The sequence below is a fragment of the Mytilus galloprovincialis genome, chromosome 8, assembly GCF_965363235.1.
Source record: "Mytilus galloprovincialis chromosome 8, xbMytGall1.hap1.1, whole genome shotgun sequence".
NCBI classification, from domain to species: Eukaryota; Metazoa; Mollusca; class Bivalvia; order Mytilida; family Mytilidae; genus Mytilus; species Mytilus galloprovincialis.
In genome coordinates, this window is record NC_134845.1 from 9,672,584 (window position 1) to 9,684,189 (window position 11,606).

At 33.4% G+C, this 11,606-nt stretch overlaps 1 long non-coding RNA gene across 1 annotated transcript; it reads left to right on the forward strand.

Moving 5' to 3' along the window:
* Nucleotides 1–8,430: 8,430 nt before the first annotated feature.
* LOC143085029 (uncharacterized) lies at nucleotides 8,431–10,864 on the forward strand. Its single transcript, XR_012981229.1, has 2 exons — nucleotides 8,431–8,654; nucleotides 9,355–10,864. It is a non-coding gene; the product is annotated as an uncharacterized LOC143085029 (long non-coding RNA).
* The last annotated feature ends 742 nt before the right edge of the window (nucleotides 10,865–11,606 follow it).

Consider the following 11,606-nt stretch of genomic DNA (forward strand, 5'->3'; position numbering starts at 1 on the left):
TTAAGGGGTCATTGGCCTATCTACGCAATTCAATATTTTATCGATTCTTTATGTTGTTAGATTCAGTTATTTTGGTTTTAATAACATACAAAAATTAGAAGATAATACGCATCAGTGTATAAATAGATAAATTTTAAAGTTTAAATCTGAAGCTTGTTAGCAGTTTAAATGAATGCATGAATAAATTGTGTATGTATCTGAAGTTCAGTTTGTTTACTTACTTGTACAAGAAACAAAAGTTTGAAGCACATGGACAATAAATAATAAATAAGTTATTTAATATAAAATCAGAAGAAGCGGAATGCACCGTATAAAAAGCTTTTCACTTATATTTTCCATAAAACTCTACAATGAAAACTTGAAGTGTAAACTCCCCGGTTTGTCATTGCTGTATGTGTGGGTATACGTGACATGAAGGTGACAAGGTTTTATACAGAAGGTGATATGACTGTAACATTTACTGTCTTATCATTGTAGAGGCTTCTTGGTGTTCTGACAGTTAACAGATAACGGCAATAACTAATGGCTCAGCCATCTGCGTATCTGACAATTCTCACAATACTAATGCATATTTCATTGGGATCATAATAAAACGGCACCATATAGATCTAGGACATGGTAAAACACAAACAGGCACTACATTACGGAACCGTGTGAATCCAGGTCTATAAAGTTTAATTAGTTTGACAATGGAACAATTAAAGATATATACTGTTCGTCAGGCAACTGCATTTGAGTAAGGTAAAGCTGGGATAAAGAGATAAAAACTATGACTAGGAGTAGGACAACTGGTTCTTTATGCTTATCATTCCGCTGTGATATGTTTTGTTATTTTTCGCAATAAAATTTTAGGAATCATAAAAATATAGAATGGAAATGGGAAATGTGTCAGAGACAAGGACTCGACCAAAGTACACAGAAATATGAGACTATTCCCGTTTCGTTGTAATATGTTACACGCTGCAAAGTGTTTCAACGCAGTTTTTATATATAATATACAAAACTTCCAATAAGTTTTAATGAGGTTCGTAACGTATGAAGCGAATTTGTAAATGTAAACAAATGACAAAAAAATATTTTGGAACGAGACAGAATATTGAAAAATGTAGATAAAGTCAATTTCAAATTTATTCTGAAGTTTAACGTATTTGGTATCATAGAATAAAAAAGGTTATGCATGTCACCTCGCAATAAATTATTAATTACACACTCACTAAATACTGCTCGGAAAGTACACTTCAATACTAGCGTTACGTCACAATGTGTATGAACTATAAAGTCTAGAACTGCAGGTGGATTCCAAAGTTAAGAACATTTTCAGTATTTATCTTGAGATATTTATTTGATGGATTTATTGTTTGTAGCTCGCTTAACGTTGAGCAGTGGCATTTTTTCCAAGCATATTCAGGACGGGAACAGTATACCATTCCACGTGTTATAAGAGTTTTTAAGCGTGAAAGCTCTTTCTACAAATAATCGTCCATAGTCCGATCGAAAGTGTATATGTACTATTGTTGTTGGTTATATATCAAAGTGTTCTTCTTCTTCTTTTTTGTTTTTTTATTTTTGTTTTTGGTTAACAGGGAAAAAATAGATAGGCCAGATTGATTCCTCTCACAAAGCCGTGTAACGAAATGTCTATAAGATCAGAATGGAAAAAAAAGAGACAGAAAAATACGACAATTTCGTGTAACATTGAAATATTTGCTGTAGAACATAAAAGTAAAATAAAAAAAAATCAAAGGTGCAGTACTGTTAGTTTAGGTAAACATTAACGGTGACCTATAGTTTCTTATTTCTGTGTCATTTGGTCTCTTGTTCAATCTGATATTCTACTGTCAAAATTGTACAATTAACACACAGTTTACATACAAGGAAAATTAAATTTGGTATTAATCTCTTTTCTAGAAATTTTGTTTCGTATCACAATTTGAAAATATCCATCTGATTAAATTTCATAAAGCTACTAAGCTGCTGTATTATACCTTACCGACTATCTATTATTTATTTTTACAGTGAAATACTTCTAACGTATGATGAATCAAATCATTTGAAAAAACTAACTAAACAGTCTGCCCGGTATGTCCTTTTCATTAACTGAACATCAAACCCAATACGTTGTACCATTTGTTTTCCCGGTAATATGACTGCAATGGACATTACAAATTAAAGGCTTTAGCACCATATTTTGTCGTTTTTACCCATTATTATTTGTAAAGCATAATTAAATTGAAAGTCTAGATTATTATTTTTTGGTATCGTGTTAAACCATCTGTCACAATATTATTTTCTTCAAACTAAGACAGATAATAAATGGATATTAATTAATATAGAATATCCATTAATAAATTGTTAAAAAGCATTTTGTATGATAAGTTTTGATTTAATCTAAGTTAACACCCACCACTAAGTTATGATGGCGGTATTCGGTCCGTCGCACGTTCTGTTCATCATTCTTGTGCAACCAATCAGTTAACGTATTATACTTCAGACAATCAAATATCAATAATGTAAAGGAAGGACGGGTGACCGGAGTTTGCCGGGAGCAATTTAAAATTAATTTCATCGCCCATTTTATCCGTCGGTATGACAAAAGGACAATTGAATTACAAAACGAACAATAACAATCGTTGTCTATCAAATTGTTATTGAACAAAATGAAAGTGAATAACGGGAATTGTTGTATCAGGAGTAAGGGTGACACCGGGTCAATTTCAACAACAAAAACAGGATACAATTAACAATAGTAAACAACAAATGCATAATTATGAAGTCTGTTTGTTTATTTTCTAATCATTGCTCTTGTGTAACTAGTTTTTTTTTATAAATGTATTAAAAAATCGCAATTTAAACTTTTTTTTAAATTAATTGACAAGGAAAGTTCACAAATCAATCCGAAAAAATTTGAAATAATCATAACATTCTATATTTCATTTGGTTTTGGGGTAAGTTTCCATGGCCTGATTCAGCTAATTAAAACCTAACTGGTTTTGGATTGTTACTTAAATTTTGACATTTTTTAATGGGGAGGGTTGCGAAATAAGGACAAAATTAAATCATTCAAAACGGTTTTATCTCCTCACATTGCTGTATGTGAGAATACTAGCTTCGTAAATATTCCTTTTCTACATTAAATGCTATGATTGGCGTTATAAATACCAAATTGAACGGACATAACGCAATTCATAAGTTCGACCAAAGGGAGTGTACTACTATTATATATTTATAATTTGTGAAACCAGTCTTGAAGTAACGACAGGAATAGATTATTTGACAACAAATCCTTTAAATCTGATTTGCATTTCCTATTTTCTGTGTTTTTAGTTTGTTACTTTTTGTCATTTGTGGTTTGTTTGTATCTTTGTATCTATGTTTCAGTCTGTTTGTTTTGAATTGGGTTCTAGATATTCTCTAGAATAGAACTATAGTTTTTGTCATAATTATGGGCGATATAACAGTAATATAAAGCCCCGTATGTATATAGTTACCCTCGTTAAGATTCTACTTAGTAAAATCTGAGACATAAGCCTAGTTACACTTTTTCTCTTTTTTTCTATTTGAGCGAAAACTTATTGACCTCAAAAAAGTTTCGGGTTTAAATCTTTCATAAACGAAAACAAAATAAAAGTTCACCAGCGATCATGACCGTTATGGTCTCAATTTTATATGTACAGGTCGCTTCGACTTACTTAACACAAAATGTATGCAAGAACTGTTTTTGGAAGTCGGACTTCTAAAATACATTTTGTAATTACAAAATCAGATGACAACCAATTATGTATCCTTTTTTCATTTTAAAATACATTCACGGACAGTTGAAGGTAAACTAGAGCAAGGTACCTGTACAAGATTTAGAGGTTATACCCCTTATTACAAAAATTAGATACATTGAAAAAATATAACAGTCTAGTGATTTTCATCTAAAACGCCATTTTTTAATTAGAAGATTTCCCAAAGTCAAACACAAAGCATTACTCCCTTTTATAATTATTACAAAAGGACACATGAAACTAAAGAAACTGATAAAAAAAATCCTCTATTCAAATTATATTAATACGGATTTATACAACAGCATTAGTATTCTCAAATTGTAGATATAATTACCTGTAAATATCGAAAGGATCTTTTCAACACGCATTTATGATTTCTTGAGACATCAATTATGCAAGAACTGTTTCTGGCAGTCGGACTTAATAACAAAATCTAATGACAACAAATTATGTATCCTTGTTTTCATTTTAGAAGCATTCGTTAACAGCTAAAGGTAAACCATAGCCAGGTACCTACACAGGGTGAAGATGGACTGTTCCTAAGTTCGAAATAGGAATATAAAATACATAACTACATGTACAACCTTCCTTGACAAGATTCGCGAGTATAGTCTTGAGAAATTATGAGTCCGTCGGAAGACGGCGATAAATGGCTGACCGGTGTTTAGAGACAGCAATGTCTCTTGCATGTAAAAAACACCATTGTAGATTTCAAAAAAGAGCAGGCTAATGCCGCTACAAGGCAGCGCTAGCACCCGCAATGTGGAAAGGGATTAATATAAAATAATGGGGTAAACGTGAAGAAAATAGCACGACCCAAATTAACCAAATACATGTACATTTAGAGGTCCACAAACTAATTTCATCAATAGATACTTTTCAATATAATATGCAAAGCTCATAACCAACCCATAGGATGACTGGCCTTCATCATTAAAGGCGGTTATCCTAAATATAATACGCTATACTTCTTTTTTTTTAAATTTCATAGTAATTATTTTAAGATTTAGCTGAGAAAGACCCATTTTTGAATCTCACAGTTTGACATCTCAAAGGAAGACAGTAGTTTTGAATATTTGATAAATAACCTGCTGTTTAATCCATATCGCGCAACTTTGATGCGCACCCTTTATCACACCCCTACTTGTAAGGTATCCAAGGTGCTTCGGATAAGTAATTGAGCAGTTCTTTTAAGGCTTTTAAATCAAGACAAAAGTAGAATTGAAGCGGGCTAGGGATCAGAAAGCAGTTCATAATATATACTCTCCTGTTGAAATATATGATAAAGCGTATAAAACATGGCAAAATCCGTATCACATGCCGTATCACCCTCGACCAATATTGTCCCTCGGGTCTAAAGGCCGTTGGGCTGATATTGGTGTCTCGGGATGATACGGCATATGATACGGATTTTCTGATTTTCTGCACAACAGATTTTTTCGTTAATAAAGCTTTATATGGCAAATATAGAAACATTACATGTTACCCAATACTGTCGATCAACGGGGAATTACTCTGAAAATAATTTTGCTACTTTAACTTTTTGTAATCTACCTACCTACTTCCTGCGTTGTGAAGTTTAAATTTAGATTTTTTTTATTTTGAAAAATTATTTAAAAAAATTATGTTCACAATAATGAATTTTGTAAGCCTGAACCGACAAGTAAGAAGATGTTGTATGAGTGCCAAATGAGGCAACTCTCTATCCAGTTCACAACGTATAAAACGTTAACAATTACATAGTTCAAATGTGATCAAATAAAGTTACAGGATTTCAGAAGACACAAACACACATGTATTTTGAAAGGTGAGTAAAACCATATGTCTTCAAATATTTTTGTGAATGCTGGAATGTTCTTCTGACATTTCAGTCTCGTTCAGTCTCATTGAAATCTCGTTCTGGAATTATTTCCAAAACATGTGCTAGAAGTGGAAAATAGCAATGGTATGCCATGAACTTATTTCCAGTATCATTGTACAAGCTACACAGGCACAATTTGCTAACGTGAATTTCTCACGAATCTCACACGTTTTTCCCGTCAAAAATGTCACGTAAGATTCAACTCAATATTATATAGCTTATACATGAAACTCACGTGAACAGTTTCATGCACTTAGTGACTGTTTGGTGTTACACAAGTACCATGTCACGTTCACTATGTGTGTTAAAGATGTATTTCTGCTTTGTATCATTATTGTTCAACTGATTTTTATAGTCTGTTGTCATGTTATACTGTTATACGACTGTCTAAGATTGGCACGCCTTCAAACTAGGTTAGCCCGGAGACATTCTGCATGTGCCTGTTCCAAGTCAGGAGCCTGGAATTAAGTTGCTGTTATTAATTTTGTTGTTTTAACTCATATTTGTTTTCAACTTTATTATTTTGCACATAAATCAGGCCGTTAGTTTTCTTGTTTGGATTTTTTAAACTTTTATAGCTCACTATGCGGTATGGGATTTATATATTTTGGAAGGCCGTAGGGGTGATATTTTGTTAATAATTCTTTAATTAAACGATTTGAAGGCTAAACATCCATTATGATAAAAAGGAGAATATCTTAATGTAAGAAGTATTATGAACAAGTAAAATACCCGTTTCAACAAAGACGAGTAAGAATTGAACATCTTGTACAATCCGAAGGAAAATTTTACTTAAATAAACTCATCATAGATACCAGGACTAAATTTTGTATATAATACGCCAGACGCGCGTTTCGTCTACAAAAGACTCATCAGTGACGCTCGAATCTTAAAAGTTTTGCCAAATACAGCTAAAGTAATCTATGCCTAAGGTAGAAAAGCCTTAGTATTTCAAACAATTCAAAATTTTGTAAACAGTTAATTTATAAATATAACCATATCAATGATAATTCATGTCAGCACAAAAAGTGCTGACTACTGGGCTTTTGATACCTTCGGGGAAATAAATCTCAACCAGCAGTGGCATCCACCGTGGTGTTCGCCAAGGGAGCAGCTTATCATCTAAATTGTATTTGTTATACATTAATGACTTGTTAGAAGAGCTTTCCGATTGTAGACGTGGCATACTCGTAACGGACATTCATATTTCATCACCAGTTCAAGCAGATGATATCGCTTTGATCAGTACTAACTGTTGTAACATGCAGACGATGGTTACAATTTGCGAAAATTATAGCATTGATTGGAAATTTAAGTTTAATCCACTAAAAAGCATTCAACTTAATTTTTCCAAATCAAAACAACATACGGATATTCTACTGTACAACAGCAGCATACAATTGGAAATTTCCGCTAGGCACGTAGGAGTCCTATTGAACAGTAATCTTAATTCTATGGACAGAACACTTCAAGCCTGCAGAACATTAAGATCTTCAGCATTAGGGTTGATCAAATCAGGTTTACATCCTTCTGTTATCAGTATTGACACTTGTAACCGTATAGTTCGTCAGGTATGTTTCACGAAAGCTTTTTTCGGATGTGAATTGTGGACCGAAATTACCAACACCGAGATTTTATTACTAGAACGTGCACAACGGTATGTGTGTAAATCTATACAGGGATTACCAAGGCAAACTAGATCTGATATGGTAACTGCGTTGATTGGATGGAAGTCCGCCGAGTCATACATAGATGAACGGAAATTATTATTTCTTGGAAAGTTAATATTAATGAAAGACTCAATGCTTCCAAAGCATATATTTCTTACCCGAGCTATGGAATTTAAATATAACTGTGTTAAACACCAGCTTGGATTTATTCCTGATATACATAGAATTTTGGTCAATTATAGATTGTCAGACTTTGATACTTACCTGAGTACAGGTCATTTCCCAACTTACATTCAATGGAAGAAAACAGTTAAAGTTGCCGTCCAAGAAACCGAGGAATCATTGTGGCGTTTCAGGACACAAATAGACAAAGATTTTAAATTCTTCAGTCGTATACATACACTTTCAAAAGGTCTTCATCCTGCTTGGACTTTTAGCCGAAAACATCCATTACTTATAGAACAGTGCCGTTTTATTGTCAATCTGTGTACCTTAACCCGTCCATATGAAGAACCGTTTTTTCTGTGTGACAAGTGCGGAAGGTTTTTCGGTGATATAACTATTCACATTGTACTCTCTTGTGAAACTTTCCAGTCAAAAAGGGACAAGTTTTGGTGTGATTTAATAGATATAGGTCCAATCGAATTCAGTGCCTATCTACATAGTTTAACTGACGAAGACTTTTTAGCATGCATCTTATCATGTCATACAGACTTTGATCTAAACGAAGATGAACGGACTATGTTTCAAAAGGCCTGCATCACAAACATATACTGGATGTGTTCGACTTGAATTGGATGAATAGAACAATTTCTACATATTAGTCAATTAGTTGTGTAAAAGATTCTACTGTGTGAACATTGCTACTTTCTTAGGCTGATAAACATTTAATTTTATTCTCTTGTTACGCATTCTTCACGTTTATATAATTGTGTAAAGGTTAATTTTGATATATTGTTTGTAAATATACTGTCCTATCTTCCAACTTTACTTTAACTATCGATCTAACTAATGCTCTTCATTATTGGAGGAAATAAAGATATATATATATATAGCATTGTTTTGGAAATCGTTTTAAATCATCACAATTAAGAATAATATATGTTCGAACAAATGATTTCCTTAAAAGGATTTAAAATCTACAATTTTAAAGCCCGTTATCCATTGGGTACAAACTCGAAGATTTTAATTTGGGCAGGTGGTGGTTCACTGTTGGGTATTTAACATTTGTGTTTATTAGTTTGATCGCAACCTCGCTTTGGTCTTTTCGAAATACGTCGGCAAGATTGCAGCAGACGAAAATTGGACGAGAAAATAATCTTCTTAAAAAAGTTGAAATAACACCTGAAATAGGTTTGATAAAGGGCTATAAGTTTATTTTGATATACGATAAAGACGGATTGATATCGATTTAATCCCGATGTCTTGAAATTTTAGTTAAAAACGACATTTAAAAACATACAAAAATTTAATGTGCAAATGAATGTCGAATTTAAGTAAACGGTCACAGCCAAAAATAAATCAAACCAAGATTGTGTTAGACATTATATTTTTATGCAATTTGAAAATGTGAAGGAATTTATAACTGTTATTGCCGTACTTTAGTGATATAAGGGGTTTTCAAATCAACCAAATATTTTCACAATGAAATTTTGAAATAGCTTATTGTCAGCATATAAATTGATGCAGTCGATAACTTAGTTCATCTAAATACAGGACAAAAATGAGCAAAAAGTTGAGTGTTTCGACTCTATTTATTGACAAACTTGTAATGACAAACTTCCGGTTAACGGTGGGCATAAAAACCGGAACCGGCTTTGATAAACTCGTATGTTGCGGATTTGCACAAATGGCAAAACAATCATTTTAGTAAGTAGTAATTGATTCTTAGTTTATATATCCTGAGAATAACACGAAAGAGCAAACTATAGGCATATAATCGGAGAGAGATTTGTGAAATACGTATGTTTTTGGATATTCATTATTAATATTTTATATATATATATAAGGTAAAGCACATGTATTTGAATGAAGATAACACATACACTTTAAGTTTCAGATCATGTATAGGAGGTCCGGCAGAAAAAGGGTGCCGACAAGCAGGGCAAATAATGGAGGCGCAGCGGCTGCTGCAAAGAAGTCGAAACAGCAACAGGAAGAGGCGACTGCTAATATTGCAGATAGATTACCTAGAACAAGTGGAACACCACCTGTACAGCTCGGCTCAAACACAGTGACAACTAATGTACTACCACACAGTCCAATAATGATCCCAGCAACACTGCCAGCAGAAACAATTTACCCTGCTCCAGGTAATACAACATTACACCAACCCCTAATTAACACAGGTTATGCCTTACCCATTGAAACGGTTAAGGCGTCAGATGACATAGCGCGAAACGTATCGCAAAATGTCAAACAAAAAGTAATAAATGGGGAATATGTAGATATGGGCAGTTTGTTAAATAATTCACAAAACATAACAGGAGTGAATCAAACACTTACATTTAATCAGGGACAGATTATATTACAACCTAAGCAACAGGATACAAGAATTAACACAATAGGTATATGGACGGATGCCTTTTTAATATATATCAGTATTTATTGTACTATACATACATCTCAGTTCCAAGAACTGTTGAAGTATATGCAAACTGTCAGGTTAGGGGCTAAACGCTATGCAGGTTTAGGATGGAAATTGTATGATGAACAGTTTAGACTACGTAGATCACAGGAGCCTGCTGGATCCTGGTCTGTCATAGACACTGAGCTATGGTTATTGTATATGCAACCAGCAGGTCCAATTAATGGGCCAGAGTTCAATATTGCACAAAAACCAACAAACAATTTTCTTAAATGCTATGCATATAATTATAATGGGACGTGCACCCAACAATATTGCACATACAAACATGCTTGTTTAAAATGCAGTGGGGTACATCCGGTTATATATTGCACTAATAGCAAAGTGACTAACTCTAATAATCCTCAGTCACCTGGGATTGTTCAGAGATTCAGATCAGCCCGGCCTCAAGCACCACAAAAAACAGCATCTAATTTTCAACCCTTTGCACCTAGGCAAATGCAAAATAACACAAGATTCCGTTCTCCTGGAGCATTTATGGGACAAAGGCAAAACCCCAGTCAAAATTAAATCTTTAAGAGAATTACTGTCAAATTATGAAAACAAAACTGATGCAGCAATGTTATTATTGGGATTTATAGAGGGGTTTAGATTAAACTATACTGGTCCAAGGATCTCGAGTTTTGCAAGCAATCTCATTTCGGCAGAAGTTCACAAAACTGAAACGAATTTAAAATTACAAAAAGAAGTGCATCTTGGTAGAATGTTGGGCCCCTTTTCAAAAATACCAATTTCAACTTTAAGAATATCTCCTATTGGGGTAGTTTCAAAAAATGACGGTGGATGGCGTCTTATAACTCACTTGTCATATCCTCTAAACTGGAGTGTGAATGATTTCATTGATCCAGAAATTTGTAAAGTAAAGTATTCTTCTTTTGATAAAGTGGTTGGGATGATCTCTGAATTAGGAAATAACGTGCTTTGCGCAAAAATGGACATTAGTCAGGCCTTTAGAATTTTATTGGTTCACCCAGCTGATTTTGACCTTCTGGGAATTTTCTTTGATGGGAAATATTATATTAATAAATGTCTGCCTGAAGGCTGTTCTATATCATGTGCCCTCTTTGAAAAATTTGCCACTTTTTTGCATAAAACAGTTGCATTGAAAGCTGGCATTGAGACTTTAGACCACTATTTGTATGACTTTTTCTTTGCTGGTGAAAGTTCAACGGATAATTGTACCATTTTGATGGACACTTTTAATGAAGTATGTAGGCAGCTAGGTGTTCCACTAGCAGAGAATAAAACAGTAGGTCCTACCACATGTATCACATTTTTAGGCCTTGAAATTGACACAGTACTTATGTTGGTTAGAATCCCCCCTGAAAAACTGGATAAACTTAAATTTATGCTTGATCAGGTCTTGTCGAAAAAGAAAATGGCACTGAAGGAACTTGAATCAATTACTGCAGTCGAGGCAAATAGGAAATTGCATAATATTATGAAATAGCATAATTATACATACATCTTGTGACAAATTTGAGTTATCTCTCTTAGACTCGCCTTGACAATTTAGACATGGGAGATAACAACTGATGTCTTGAAAGAATTGTAAGGGAGACAACTCAATATTATCATAAGTATAATTAGGATATAGCAGGAATTTAATAATCTGTTTTACATTGATTTATTTTTGTAACAATTCATGTATTGATAAG